Raw genomic sequence first — 16,619 nt, 5'->3', positions numbered from 1 at the left:
AGATGATCTTTAAAGTCCTTTCCAGCTCTTAATATGCTTTTTGTTGTTTGTTTTTTGGAGGCAGTTGGGGTGAAGTGACTTGTCCAGGGTCACACAGCTTGTCAGTGACTGATGCTAGATTTGAACTCAGACCAGTGCTCTACCACTGGAATACCTAGCTGCCCCATTCTTAATAGGCTTTATGCATCAATTAGATCATGTCATTCTTACATACGAAAATCTTCAGTGACTCTCTACTCTTAGATTCTATGATCTTAAAATTCACCAACCTCTTAAGAATTTATTCCTTTTTCCTAGGCAGTCCTTTAATACAAATCTTACTACCAACATGGCAAAGTGTTTTCAGCGTAGTGAATGAATGAAAAAAGTATTTATTAAGCATTTACTATGTACCAAGTATTGTCCTAAGCTCCGAGGATACAAATGAAAAAAGTGAAAACAGCCCTTACCCTCAATGAACTTTCTTTCTAATGGGGGAGACAATGTGTAGGAGAGAGGTGGCCGAGAGAGATATTTTGATCAAGATAGTTATAGTGATGGTGAGTAGAGCCATAGGGGAGGGTATTGATATCCTTTTCCATAGCAATGATGGTATTGATTTGCTTATGGTTATGGAACTAGAAGGAGATTGTGGCAGGGTAGAGGGAAAGGCTGTGGAGTAAAGTGGAGTATGGCTAGGGCTGGTCTCGTATGTAATGTGTGTCTGTATGTTTATGTGTACACGCTCTAGATTAGGCCCGCACAACCTGCGGCCTGCCAAAGGATTTTGGACACTGGCAAAAAATGTAGAGGAAAACATCCTTTGTATGTTAGAGGAAATCCTTTGGCTTGCTGCAAGCACTGGACAGGCTGTAAGCAGCCCTCGGGCAGCAGGTTGTGCAGGCCCTGCTCTAGATGGCTCAGTGGATGGAATGCCGGTCCTGGAGTCAGGAAGACTAGCCTTAGATACTTGTTAGCTATGATGCTAGGCAAGTCATAGAACCTCTGTCTTCCTCAATTTCCTCATTTGCAGAATGGGGATAATAATAGCACCTACCTCCCAGGGTTGTGTAGCATCAAATGAAATAATATTTGTAAAATGCTTTGCAAACTTTCAAGTGCTATATAAATATTAGCTGTTATTATTAGTGTATGTACATATGCATACATATATTCAGTTCTATTATTTTTAATAGATTTTGTATTTTTTGTTTTTACATAGCTCAGATTCCCCCTGTCTCCCCCCAACCCTTGAGAACCACCCCTTATAACTAAGAATGTTTCAAAAACGAAAAAAAGGAAGAGAAAAATTAAGCATAACTGATTGACAAAAATCTGACATTATATGCAGTGTTCCACAGTCTTGGATCCCAACTTCTGCAAAAGAACAGGGGAGAGTGTCTTCTCATAGCTCTTCTTTAAGGCGGGGCTTGTTCTTTGTAATTTTGTAACATTCAGTCTCTGTTGTTTTGTGATTGTTCTTTCCATTTAAATTGTTTATAATCTTTATATTCATTTTCCTAGCTCTGCTTGCTTATCTGTATTCATCATACTTGTTTCTTACAGCACAATGATATTCTATCACATTTATACATCACAGTTTGTTTAACCATTCCCCTTGATGGCCATTTACATTGTTTCCAGTTTTTTCTACCACTCACACACACACACACACACACACACACACACACACACATGCACGCATGCGCGCGCGCGCACACACACACACACAAAATGCTGCTATAAATATTTTTGGTGTATATATGGAGCCTTTCTTTGTCATTGACCTCCTTGGGGCATATGCCTAGCAATGGAATCTCTAGGTCGAGTGGTGTGTGTGGTTTAGACGCTTTATTTGTATCATTCCAAATTGCTTTCCAGAATGGATGAACCAAATTCATAGCTTTACCATAGTGTTGTTAGTGTGACTGGCCAAATGCATTAACATGGCTTAATAATCTGAAAGTAAACTTCTTTGTAAACACATAGATTAGTAAACCAAAAAAAAAAAAAGCCCAACCCTCTGGTTTTTTTTTGGGGGGTGGGGGTGGAGGGAACCTAGTCTCTTATAGCATGTTGCCTCTGGTGTGGATATGACCCCTCCTCCAGCATGGCATCCCCACTTTGCCATTTTGGAATCTTGGAGACTCCTGTTCCCCGTGCTCATAGAAGGAGTGGTGGGGAGGGCTCTTCTATTGGTCAATACCCGTTTACTCAGGTGTTGTAACAATCTTGCTAGAAGCTTCTGTGGGGGTGTAATATCCACCAACAACCAGTACCCAGAAAGCTGCCAACACAGGTTCTTTGATCTGCCTTAGTAAGGAAAGTAACTTTAAGGGGTTAACAATCTCAGTTTAATCAAACATACAAATATCATTCACAGTTCAGGGAAAAAAGATTAGCCCCCTGAACTTCAAGGCAAATACAAACAGAAATTACAAACATCAACAGACAGACCTTGTCTGATTCAAATCACAATACATAATTACCAGTACCAACATCTGGGTTGCAAAGCTGGGGGGCAGTTTGCAGCTTGCCCAGAGTCTCAACACTCCTTCCATGAGTGTGCCCCAAAAATCAAATGTGAAGCTCTCCTCAATTATATCCAGTTTGGAGCCCTGAGGGCTCTGACCTCACCCAAGCTGGGTCTGGGAAAGTTCTCCATCCCCAGGATCACATCATATACAAATCAATGACTCCCAGTTGTCTCAGTGCTGAGAAATATTCCAAGACAAAAAGATCCCACTTTATCTGCCCCATTCAAACAAAGGCCAGAATCAAAGGCACTTAAGAGAAGAAAAGCAAAACGTCCCACCTTAGTTACTATTACATCAGGGCTCCACTTATGACATCAAAGATGAGGAGCCTGGAGGTGCTCAGTGTGTTGTTCTGCTCCATGGAGGAGGTGGTACCCTGGCTTAGCCAAGTGTATCAAAGCTGAGGAATAAGAACTAGCCTGGTGGGTGGGGAAAAGGGCTGGGCTTAATTTCCAGGGCCTCTGCCTACTCACTTGGGTTAATCACTTACCCTCTCTGGACATCAGTTTCCTCATTTGTAAAAAGTGGCTCAGACTACTAGATGACCTTTGAAGTTCCTTTTAACTCTCAATATCCAAAGAATAGCGTCTCCCTAGCACCATAACTTAACCCATCTCTTCCTCTTGCTTTGACTTTGAGATGAGCACATGTGTGTTCAGATGAGCACCTGGTTGGATTCTTCCTTCATTACCATTGCCCCCCATGTTTCCAATCCAGTCGCATTGGCTTAGCATTTAAGCCTTACCTTATGTGAATTAAAAAGAACCAGATAAAGGCCTATTACTTTCAGCTTCACTGGCCAGGCTGAATCTTTTGTGAAGCTTCCTGAGTCCCAAACCTGCTGGAGGGCTCTGGGAAGGATGGCTTAGATGGGATAACCAGATAACTGCTGATAGTAGATAGTGGCGTACCTCCTAATTATTTAAGGGGATCATTCTCATGTTTACAATTAAGAAAAATAGCCTTCATACTAGTAAGCTAGGTCCTTATCTTGTTCTTGAATCATACCTCATTAAATATACCTATACCTGCTTTCTGCTCAAATGATAGTGAATCCTCAGTACCAACCATACGAAATCCAACAATGATCTGTTGCTGTTTAATATACCAGTGCAAAAGAAAATGAGATTCATGAGCAATTACCTATAAAATTATTATTGATACACATATTCTTTAGAGTCAAGGTTTTCAGACTTGTCACTAGCATGACCTCAAGGGATATGTGATCAATCAGTTTGGAAGTTTGGGAAGACAGGTCACATCTCACCTTCCTTTTTATAGCCTATTGTAGGGCTTGTCTCCACCCTTGGTCCATCATCACCTAATATTCTTCCACTGCCTTCCCTCCATCCCCCAACTGCTCCCACTGTTATGGTTCTCACCTTCCCCTTTTGTGCCTTTTTTGGACTTTTTTGGTGCGGTTATAACATTACCATAACTTAGACTCCCTTCTCTCCCCTCTCCACCCCGCCCCCCCCCCCAGCTGTGCCATTGGAAAAATGTGGCCCTTCTCCTTCCCTTATTCACTTCTTTTTATCCTCTTTCCTTGTGGCTACATCAGGCTGTCATCAGACTTTGAACTCTGTACTCAAGGTCAATGACTTGTGAAGCAAGAAATCCCCTCACCCTCTCACCCCCCATTCATTTTAAGTGAAACAAAATAACTTACACAGGATGAGCAGGCATGGGTGGGTTGCAGTTTGTACCAGAGATTTCATTACCTTATTCCTCCCCCCACAACCTACTCCTCCTCCAACTTCCCTGTTTCTTTTGAGGGCATCAACATCCTTGCAGTCACCCAGTTTCACAAACATGATGTCACCCTTCACTCAACCCAAATGTCATTTCTATCTCCACATATCTTGAATCCATCCTCTTCTGTGTTTTAACAAAGCCACACCCTAATTTAGGTTATTACTTCCTGTATGGACTATTGTAATGGCTTCCTAATTGCTCTCTCTCTCTTAAGTCTCTTCCCAGTCTAGTCATCCATCCTTCAAACACTTGCCAAGGTGATTTTCCCATAGTACAAGCTGACCGTGCCATCATTCTACTCAGTAAACTCTAGGGACACCTTGTTGCCATTAGTTTTCCCTATACTCTAGGGCTGTGAAATCAAACTCAAATAGAAAGTGAGGGGGCACTAAACTACATGTAAGGATCCCTGCCAACCATATATTGACTTAGAAAACCACAACTTAACACTATAAATACACACACACGTATGTATGTGTGTATCTCTCTTTCTCTCTCTATATATGTATACATATATATGTCTCCTGTTGTATTTTTATTTATTTTGTTAAATATTTACCAATTACATTTTAATCTGGTTCTGGCTGCACTCAGGAGTGTTGCTGCATTGAAACCTTGCTTTAAGACATACACATGGAATTTTTTCCCCTCAAATAATAAAACATATTTAATCACATTCTCTCAATAAATTAGTATCACTAAAATATTATTATTGGTGAGAGCAAAGGGATTCTTTTGTCACTAAATAAAATGAAAATAAATATGTTGTATATTTCATCTTTATCATCCTTTTCAGTATTTTTTGCAGATGTTTTATAATGTACATAGAATTACAGTAATACATATGTAGAATAGACATATTTTGTGGATGCACAATCAGATTTTTTACATATGGAATCAAAAGAAGTTTGCTTTTGAGAACCAGTAGAATGTAAACTCCCTGAAGACAGAGAGAACTTAAAAAAAAATTTGTCTTTGTATTTCTAGCACATAGTGAGCACTTAAATGCTCATTGAACTGTCTTAAACCTAGTAATTAAAGATTGTCAGTCAGCCTAACCTATTTTCTTTAGAAATTTATTGATGCATTTTATATGGTGGCTCATTAAATCCCTGGTTGCTATAGTACTGTGCTCTCCAAAGAGATGATTTTAGCAAAACTTGGGTATCTATAGAGATTGTATCTGTTTTTACATTTCCTCTGCCACTTTGAAAGGATTGTCATTTTATAAGCAACTCAAGTAATACTTATTAAGCATCTACTGTATTAGCTAGAAAATAGTGTATGTGAAGGAGAACAAACCTGGTATTGTAGAATATGTCTGTGATACTAGCTAGCAGGGAGGCTGAGGCTGTTGGATCTTTAGAGCTTTGGATTTCTGAATTGCAGTAGGTTGTATCATTTGAATGCAGTAGGTGTACCATTTGGGAGATTATTTATAAAACATTTTTCTTATAATAATCCTGTGAGGTAGCAAATGCAAAGATTACTTACATTTTATAGGAGAGAAAACTAATATTTAGACATGTTAAGTGACTTGACCAAAGTCCCATAGGTAGGAACTGTCAGATTGTGGAGTTGAGCCTATGTCTTCTGACTTGAATCCCATACTCTTTTCACTTCCTCAGGCTGCTTCCTAACGCTATGTTATTTTTTAGTTAATTCTCATCTGCACTATTGGAGAGAAGTATCAAATAAGACAAAAATAAATTCAGTTTGTATCTCGTGGTCCTTTGGAATCATTATGGGAGATTGTGTTGATCAGAATTACCAGATCTTTACTGTGTAGATTGTTTTTTCCTGGTTGTCTCACTTTGCTTTGCATTAGTTCATATAGGTCTTCCCAGGTTTTTCCTGAAACCATCCGCTTCATTATTTCTTACAGCAAAATAGAATTCTGTCACATTCACGTATTACAACTTATTTAGCCATTCCCCAGTTGATGGGTGTCTCATAGGTCTCTAGTACTTTGCCATCACAAAAAGAGCTACTATAAATATTTTTGTACATATAGGTCCTTTTCCTTTTTCTTTGATCTCCTTGTGGTAATAATAATGAATAATTTTGTGCTACATATTGGAGATGCAAAGAAAGGCAAAACCAGTTCCTGCCTTCAAGGCTCTCACATTCTAATAGGGAATATAACATGTAAATTAATAAGTATATCTAGGTGTGTACCAGATATGTACAGAGTAGCAGGGAGATAAACTCAGAGGGGAAGGCATTAGTATCTGGGCAGCCATAAAAGCCTTCCTGTAGTATAGAAGGAAAAGATGTGAATTGAGACTTGAAGGAAGACAGGGAAACTAGAAAGGATATGTGCCCTCGTTTTATAGCTGACAAAACCTAGGTACAACCAAATATGGATAAATAACTGAATTTTATAAAATCATGAAACAACTGGAAGGGAGTCTAGGAGTTATCAAATTCAACTTCCTCATTTTACAGATGAAGAAGGGAAGCCCAGATAAGGACATGGAAATGACTTGTTCTGAGTCATAGTTCCTAGAGGAACCGAGACTAGTTTCCAGACTCTTGGTTCAGTGCTCTTTAATATTTTGAGTTGTGATTGGGCAGCAGTCTGTATAAAGGTGAGAGAGGATTTGTTTCTGCATCTGTGGTAGTTGTGGATGTTCTGACAATGACAGTTTCTTCCTGAGGAGTTTTGTTGCAAACAACATAATACCTGTCTTGTGGTTGGTTTGTTTGTTTTTATTAATAACCTATTACCACACCCCAGGCAGAAACCTTTTTTTTAGAGGGAAGGACCTGGTTAAGGTCTAATGCTGTTGAGTTGTGGCAATCCCATTGCTCGCTGACTAAACTCATTGTAATTCCTGGCTTAGATTGGTGGGTCAGGTTATGGAATGTGGTTATTTGACATCCATTAAGACATCATTTCCTTAGAGGTCTCCTGATTTAAACACACTCCTGGTCAGAGGGTTAGAGAAAAAAGTTAACTAATGGAGTGGTCCTAGGATTTAATGGATCAAAATGTGTAAGATAACTTAGTCGCTTAAAGCTACTTTCAGCATCTGTTTTCCATAGGCAAAGGTAAGAGGTTGTCATTTCTAGGCTGTTGAAAAACTCAAGAACTTCTGTTGAATCCGTTTTATCTATTGCTTTATTTCCTGACTGGGATATTCACCTTTGGCATCTCTGGTTCTCTCTTGGCATATAGTTTTCCAGCCTCCATGATAGGACAAGAGTGTTTTGTTAGATTTTCCTTTTTGGAATAGAGGAAGGAAGTCACAAAGAGCTGTGTTCTAGCAGAGCATCTCCAAGATGAGGGAGAGGAGCTGATAGAGGTCATGAAGAACAGGAAAGACCCCTGAGAAAATAAGTGGAACCTGTTCACCAGAGATTTGCCTAAGGGTTGAATATATGGATGATTGGATGGAAAATCTTTTGATTGTCATTTTTGATATGGCAGAAACATCACTGAGTTTAGAATTGTGGGGGAGAAACAGAAGAGACCCATGTTCTGCGTTGGCCACTGTTGAGGGACAATAAAGAGTGGACTAAAGCCTTATATGCCAAGTGCTCAGGGCACAGAGAAGGAAATACCTAGACCAGGGCCCAGTGCTGGGAAGTTCTTTGTTGTGTATGCCTCCATAAAAATTGCTTCTAGAGCTCTGCTTTCCAACTTAATTTACATCCTTATATCTTCTTTTTATAGTTTAATTTCTCTTTTGAACCATTCTGGAGTTTCTTGATTCTGCTTCATGATCTCTGGAGAATCTAGAATTTTTTTTTCTGGGTCTGTGTGTATGTGTGTGTGTGTGTCTGGGTCTGTATGTTTCCTTGAGAGTGTGATATTCAGTGTGTTGTCACCTTTAAAACCATTCTTTTCTTCTGTCTTTGCATTACACTGTTGGTTTGTCTTTTGGAGAATGGTTTACATCCAGTCTTTTTCTCTCAGGCTTTTTGTATTTTAGCCTTTATCTCACATTCTCTGAAGCTTGTCTCTTGGCTTCTCATTTCAATTTTTGATTCCTTTCTCTTCACTTGCTGTGGGGCTCCTGAGGTTGTATACATCTTCAGCCTCATCGATTTGGAGAGTATGGGGACCCAGCTGGTTCTTTACCCAAAGTAAACTCTATGGAGAGTAGACTGACCTCAGGTAGGTTTTTAGTCCCAATTTTGTGCTGCCATGTCGTTTGCTTCCATTCCCTCTACCCAAGTTGTATTGCCTATGTTTTGTGGAGAGGTCCAGGTTGGCTACTCTTCGTTCCCTGTCTGGCTCTGCTTCTGACTAAAGGATTTCAAAATCATTTCTCTCCCTCCTTTCCTTTTTTGTGTGTGTTGTCTTCATCATTAGAATGTAAATGTAGGAGTAGGAACTATTTTTCTTATTGCTTGTATTTGTATCCCTAGCACTTAACTTAAAACAGTGTTTTTGAACGTAGTAAAAACTCGGTCCTTCCTTCCTTCCTTCCTGAGTGGTTGTAGGTCAAGACCATCATAGTTAGAGCACAAGGCTATGAGGTTGCTTCCTACTGCTTGTGACTGTTGTCTGAGGTGGGGAGGGGGAGCAGGAACTTTAAATATTTAAGTTCTCTGATGTAATTTAATGAGACTTTTACCATGTATGGTACTTCTGTCATTTGATTCTATAGATTCCACTTTACTATAGATTTGTCATATTTTCTTTTGAGGCTTTTAAGAGGGGGAAGGGAGTAAAACTAGCTTGCCATATTGATTGTCTCATGACCCCACCCTAGTATATTTGGGCTCACATCTAAGTGAATTTGTGAATCATCTTTGTATTTCTAAAAAGACATATTAGATCATAGTTTTGCTTTTCATCATTTCTCTCTCTACCAGATCTTCTTTATCTCTCCCCCCTTTTTTCTTCCCCTTAAGCCTTTTCTGGGGTAGGACACAATGGTTTATAGAATAATAGAGAAGTTGTATGGGCCTTAACTGGTTATTTATTATAGCCCTTACCAAAAACCCTGCTATAGCATCTTCAGTAAGTGGTTACCAGTTCTTAAAGATTTCCAGTGACAGGATATCTCCCAAGGAAACCCAGTGTTAATATTAGAAGAGGCCTTAGTGATTATCTGGTCTAACTTTTATGTTACAGAAAGGGAAACTGAGGTCAGAGAGGTCCCCAAATCTCAGATTTTACCTGTCCAAAGTATAAAGTGTGGGTTAGATTGGCCCTCATTGCCACCTACTTCTCCTATTGCAGGAGTTTCCTAACAGGTCTTCCCGCCTCTGCTTTTCTTCTTTGCAGTCTTTTCATGTTGTTGTCAGACTCTCCTTCCTTCTGCATAGATGTGACCATCCAAAGCTGATCCTAAATGCTCACCTTATTTGTGAATTCTTCTCTGATTTCTCTTGCAGTCTGAACTTGAGCTTCACATACCATTTTGTTTTATACTTCTCTACTGCACTTAGTTATTATTTGTGTTTTAGTTCTTTCTGCCTTTTTCCTCTTTCAGGGATGGAAATTCCATGAAGGGGAGGATCTAACTAAACTATTATCTAAACTTTTTTATATGCTTTTGTGTGGGTCAGAAGACCACCGACTCAAGTAAAAAAAAAGAGGTTTCTCAAGTTAGGAAAAACAGAAGCTTTATTTGATCAAGTCTCATGAGAGTTGAGCATCTCTCTCACTACCAGGGCGGACTAGCAGTAATGGGGGGTGGGGGGGTGGCGGGAAGGCAAGCAGGGAGATATATACCCTTGTACAAACAATTCTAAGGAATCCCACCCCAGAGGCTGGACCCCCCATCCCCATTGGTGGGAGACAAGTGACCTCACAATCTAACCAGGAATAAAGCTACAGAATTACCTTATAGGGGGAAATAGGTAAAGGGAGGGGGAGAGGGGAATACCATCTGGTTTCCCTGAAAATGAAAACTTACAAAAAGTTACAGGAAAATGAAACTTAGGCCTGGTGAGGTTCACATCCTAACTAGATTTTTAAGTACTATCTCTATTTTGAATATTGCCTTGCCTGAGTTATTCGTAGGGAAGCTTTCACAATCTTGTATTCCACTCACAGCTGAGGTGACATCTATAAATCTAAAGAAGGAGGGGGAGAAAGACATTTCTAAAGGCTAAATAATCAGATTCTCATAGACTCAAATTCATCCCATTTCCCTTTTCTCTAAATATTGATTCTCAAACATTTTAGATATAAATACATACATATATATGTGTGTGTGTGTGTGTGTGTGTGTGTATATTCCTTGTGAAGCCTTCACACTTTATTCTCTCACTACTTCACACACTTTATATCCAAGTGCTTAATAAATATTTGTTTGAATTGAAAGGACTTTTGACTCCTAGTCCACTGCCTTTTCAGCAGCTCTGCTTACAGTAAAGACAATGATTATGAACTTTTAGAGTACTTCTTTGTAATTACCAAAAAGTATTACTACAGAAGTAGGTTTATCTAATGAGAATTTAAAAATAGAATTATTGTAGATATTGTAGGCTGCCACTTTAATTCTGGACTCCTGTGATGACTGTTATTCAGAAGCATGACTTAGAGTATGCCTGTTCTCATCAAATTAAAAATAAAAATTCAGTTGAAAATATAGTTGGAGATTTCTTTGGGTAGAACACAATGGTTTATAGAATAATAGAAAATTAAATTTATGGGAGCTTTACTGGTCATTTAGTGCAGTCCTTACCTAAAATTCTTCAACAGCATCCCCTGTAAGTTGTTAACATTCTTCCCTTTAAAGGTTTCCACTTGGGGCAGCTAGGTGGCGCAGTGAGTACAGCACTGGCCCTGGAGTCAGGAGGACCTGAGTTCAAATCCGACCTCAGACACTTGACACACTTACTAGCTGTGTGACCTTGGGCAAGTCACTTTACCCCAATTGCCCTACAAAAAACAAAAACAAAAAAAAATAGTTCCAGGTTAAGACCTTTTACGGGGCAGCTAGGTGGCGCAGTCAGTAGAGCACCGGCCCTGGAGTCAGGAGGACCTGAGTTCAAATCCGGCCTCAGACACTTGACACATGTACTAGCTGTGTGACCTTGGGCAAGTCACTTAACCCCAATTGCCCTGCCAAAAACAACAAAAAAAAAAAAAGCAAAAAAAAAAAAAAAAGGTTTCCACTAAAAGGAAATTAATTCATATCTTCCAAGGAAGCCCATTTTGTTTTTAGGCAACCCCTTTTGACAGTTTTTGTCTTCTGTTGATCCCAAATCTGCTCCCTTGTAATTCTCATCCACTGATCCTAGTTCTGTCATTTAGAGTCAACAAAACAAGTCTTATCTCTCTTCTTTATTATAACTCTTCAAATATCTGAAGACTGCATTCATATTTCCCTCTTCCTTAAAGTGTTCTCTTCCCCAAGTTAAATATTCCTCTGTTCTTCAGCCAGTCTTTCCATGATGTAGTTTCAAGTCCCTTCTCCATTTTGATTGCTGTGCTCTGGGCATGTTCTAACTTGTTATTGTCCCTCCTAAAATGTGGAACTCACCCTTGAACATCATACTCCAAATTTGTGCTGACTATGAGAGTGCGCAGTGAAACGTCATGCCGGATTTTTTTTTCCTCTCAGCAGGATCACGCTAGTTAGAATTGGAAGAAAATAACCTTAATTTTTAGCCTTAGGTGATAGAACACTGTGTTTCCAGGAATAGGGTTTGATTTGGACGTCAAAGCATTTTGGAAGTTCTGTGAGATCATTGGCTTGACCAAGTGATATCCACAAAGTATGAACTGGCTCAGAAGCCTGTTTGTTCCATTATGGCAAACCATTGGGTTTTTGTTTTTTCCCCCGAAAGAGAACTTGCCTGCTTTTGCTGTCATTGGTAAAGGACCTAGACTTCTGAGGACTATAAAAGTACTTCTTTGAAAAGTCTACAAAGCCTAGTAATGGGCAAGGTTTATTTTGTCCTCAGATTAAGATTTTGTGACTGTATATATTTTAGGGTCAAAGAACATACATTTAACAACAAAATTTTCATTTGCTTATTGAGATAGCTCTTCCTGGTCATCCATGTGAGTTTTTAGGACTATATAAATCATCACCAGACCTTTTCTGGATGTTACATTTTAGAAGAGATGTTTGTAAACAAAAGTATGCCCAGAGAAGGGCAATCAGAATAAGAAAGAGGAAGAAGCTACTGTATATAATGGTAAGTACAGGAGGAAGAGAAGAAGCCTAGAGAAGAGAATATTTCTGGGAGTGGTGTTAGGGGTGAGAGATCTGATGGCTGTCTTGAAATATTGGTTCCAGGGATGGAATGAGTAGAAATAATATCAATATAAAGAAATTAAAAGGAGATAGAATTGAACTCTCTATAAGAGAATTTTTTGTCTCTCAGCACTTTCCTACAATGGAATTGGATGCCTTGGTTTTTGTAGTGAGTTCTCTGTTGCCAAGGTTTTAAGTGGAGGTTGGATGACTACTTGGTGATATTTTAGAAGAGATTCATGTTTCGAATGAGGGTTGGTCTAGATGATTTCTGACATCCTTTTCAATTTCTCAAGCCTCTCTCAGGTCTCTATATAGCTCAAACAAAAAGAAATCTGCTATGGGTGATAAATGCACTATAAAAAGTATTCCTATTCCATTACCCTGGACCTGTCTACTCCTACTCTGTCCTCAGCCTTATGTTCTTCTGCATTTTGATTAGTGACTTGTGTGAAGAAATAACAACATGTGTATTAAATTTATATAAGATATAAAACTGGAAGAAATTGGATAACAAAATCAATCCCTAAAGGATCTCAGCATTATGAAATGATGAATGGACTATGTTGTTGTTCAGTCATTTCAATCATGGCTGACTGTTCGTGACCCCATTTGGGGTTTTCTTGGCAAAGATAGTGGAATGGTTTGCCATTTCCTTCTCCAAGCCCATTTTACAGATGAGGTTAAGTGACTTACCCAGGTCACACAATGAATAAGTGTCTGAGGCCAGATTCGAACTCAAGAATATGAGACTTCCTGACTCTAGGCCTAACCCTCTATCTACCACACCACCTAGCTGCCCTGAATAGACTATAAGAATATAGAATTGAATAGTGATAAAAGTAAAGTTATGTACTTTGGTTGAAATAAAGGAACAGTATAAGGGAAAACTATTTGACTTAATTGTAGTTTGTGTGAAAAATACCTAGGGATTTTAGTAACTGCATGTCAGCCAAATGATCTAAAGAAACACTTCTAGTGTTCAGAGTGATGAAGTGATAGCCTCACTAAATTCTGCCACATCTCCTACCATCTTGGGATATAACTACTAAATTGATGCCATATTTGAATTGACTTGGGTTCCTGGACACACAAGATTCTAATCTAATTTTAGCCTTTCCCCCAACCTCAACTAGCCCCAGCTTCTTAGTGTTTGGAGAGAGAACAAAATACCCTTATCATATGTAATCATCACAGAACTTGAAAAGAGGCTTTAACCAGTTGGTACGTATAGATAGCAGATTTGTCCCTCCTGTTCCCCAATCCCATTGATCAGTCACTGTTTTCTGGGATAAAAAAAATCCCCTTCTCTTCCCTGTACTCTTGTCCCTATCTAGTTCAGTTCTACCACTTCCAAGGCTCCTTTCTCTTCTACCCTTCATTTCCATTGTTTCCTCTGGAACCCCTACATCATGAAAAATCTTCTCTTATTCTTTCTGTCTTCTGTTCAGTCTTTGTATATCTTCTTATACTCATGGAAATCTGGCTTTCAACAGAAGATGCTGCATCCCTGACCACCCTTCCTAGTATTGGTTGCTCCTTCTTTTATTGTCACACTGGATCAAGCATAGGCATTGACATACTGTTGCCCTCTCGTCCTACTACCATTCTGCTAGTTCTGCTAGTCCTCAACCCTGGATCATCCTCTACCATCCACCTTGTTTGCTTATATTTTTGATCTGTGCTTAATAATGTTGGAAAAGTTTACACCACATCATCCACTCCAATTTTGTATGTTCTAATTTCAAATGGCCTCTTACTGTTGTTTGGCATCTTTTTCTTCCTTTTTAGTCGATTCTTAGTTGCATTCCCACAACAGCTGTTCCATACTTTCTTTTTTCTTTTCAAGCTCTTATACCATTCTTCCCATTCCCTCTCAGCAGAAGATCCCATCTTATTCTTTACTGTTCCAACCTTGTCTCTATCAGTTGAAACTTCCCTCTCCAATGTAACCAGCTATCTTTTAGTTGCTTGATCTGATGGCCTTTTCTCAGTACTGATCCTTTTTTACTTCTCTGAAGTATTTGACTCTGTTGACCACCCTTTCCTCCTGGATATCCCCTGGTTCTTCCTTTATCTCTCTTATTACTCTTAAGTCTCTTATGTATCATCCTGCCTCCCTAACCATGACTATTTCCTAAGACTCTGTCCTAGATCTTTTTTCTTAGACCTTTATACCCTTCATGATCTTATTAACTCCCATGAATTCAATTATTGTCTCTATGCAGGTGATTCTCAAATACAGACATAGACATATACACATGCATATAAATGTGTATATACCCATGTGTACACGTGTACGTGTGTGTGTGTGTGTGTGTGAGAAGCCCTAGTCTTTCTCCAGAGGTCTAGTCCCACATCAACAACAGCTGCCTGTTGGACATATGCAGTTGGATGCCCAAAATGGAACTCATCTCTCTTAAATCCAGTCTTCTTTCAAATTTCCCTTTCTTTTGAGGGTGCAACCACCTTTCCAGTCATCTAAATTTGAAATCTCACTAGGGGAAGTAGTTGACAATATACAATAGTAAAATCCCATGACTTTGGATTTACTTGGTGGGGAATGGTGTAGGGAGGGTGGGTTGTCAGGTTTCACAGTTGTTGCCTTTCTTCCCTCCTTGAGGAGAGGGGGTTATTTTTTGAACCGGCAAACAACTTAGAAATCTACAAGTAGTTCTAGTTGTAGAAACTGTCTAGAGCCAGAGTTCTTATCTTTTTTTGTCTTGTTGGCCCCATTGGCAGTCTGGTAAAGCTTATGAATGCTTTCTTAGTATATTGTGTTTGTTTTTTTAATTCTCTAATTTAAGGAACTGTTAAAGTCATAAATTAATGAAAATAAAGATATCATTTTTTCCTGTCTAAATTCATGGATCCCCAGAAATCTGTGTACCCCAAGTTAAAAACCCCTAATCTAGAGAATGGATTCCTAAGGCCCTTCAGTCTTTGAAATATTTTTTTTTCTCTTTGCCTCAGCAAGATATCAGCAGGTTGTTTGTGATACTCATTCAACAAAGCAAAGCACTTGGAAAACAAGATAGCTCCTATGTGAATGAGCTTTACTTTTATGCACTAAAATTAAGATGTTGCCTAAAAAATAAACCACAATCTATAACCTTTTTGTTAGCCATTTGAAAAAGTTCATAGGGGTGGTGTGGTGTAGTAAGAAAAAAAAATCCTGTATTTGGAGTCAAAGGACCTTGATTCAAATGCTGGTACTGCAATTTACTACATTTATGACCTTGGCCATGTTACTTAACTTCCCTTGACCTCAGCTTCCACATCTTTATTTATTTATTTATTTATTTTTTTAGCTTCCACATCTTTAAAGTGATTGGATTAGGTGATCTTGAAGGTCCTGATGTGTGCTTGAAATGTGCACAAGGGATGGAATTCTCAGAATAATCACTAGGAATTTTTTTTTCCATTCAAGTGACTAAAGGTGATGTAACTTCTGCTGCTCAAATCTGGTGATTAGTCAGTCTCTAGCACGTTGAGCCCTGAGTTTCTGTTTACTACCTAGGTTGAATATGTATAATGGAAGTGCCTTCCACATTCCTTAAGTGTTAACCACACATCAAATAAAAAACATTGCTTTCTAAATATAACTAACCCAACTAAAAAAGGAAAAATACAGTTTGTTTAGATGCTGCAGTATGTTTAGATGGTGTAGGTGATGTCAAAACAAATATTTATTTACCTGAAAGGAAGGAAAATTCTTAGAATGTTTAGTAACAAATATTTTATTTAGACCTTTGAAATGACTTCATTTAAGCAAGGACAGATATATAAGAAATTTGACTTTTCTTTTTGGAGGATTTTAAGATATTTTTCCTTTGTGTGTAGCTTTCACAATATCCGCATTGTAGCAAAAGTAGGAAGTAAAGTATCATGAACAAAACTTAAATTGTACATCTTTGAGGTAGAGGTTAGATGACTACTTATCAGGAATGTTGTAGAAGGGATTCCTTCTCAGGTCGGAGCTAGAGGGAGACCTTAGGATCTTTGTTGTTCAGGCATTTCAGTTGTGTCCAACTCTTCATAAGCCCATTTAGGGTTTTCTTGACACAGATACTGGAGTGGCTTGCCATTTCTTCTCCATCTCATTTCACAGATGAGGAAACTGAGGCAAACTGGGTCAAATGACTTGCCCAGGGTCACACAACTAGAAAGTATCTGA

The 16,619-nt window shown here is 38.8% G+C and overlaps 1 protein-coding gene across 1 annotated transcript in view; it reads left to right on the top strand.

The window, feature by feature from the left end:
* The window catches only part of RNF169 (ring finger protein 169), an 84,829-nt gene that overhangs the window by 6,111 nt on the left and 62,099 nt on the right, over positions 1–16,619 (top strand). The window lies entirely within an intron of this gene.

The sequence above is a fragment of the Trichosurus vulpecula genome, chromosome 2 (genome assembly GCF_011100635.1).
Source record: "Trichosurus vulpecula isolate mTriVul1 chromosome 2, mTriVul1.pri, whole genome shotgun sequence".
NCBI lineage: Eukaryota > Metazoa > Chordata > Mammalia > Diprotodontia > Phalangeridae > Trichosurus > Trichosurus vulpecula.
The sequence above is the reverse complement of the archived record's forward strand: the minus strand, read 5'-3'. Positions and strand labels throughout refer to the sequence as shown.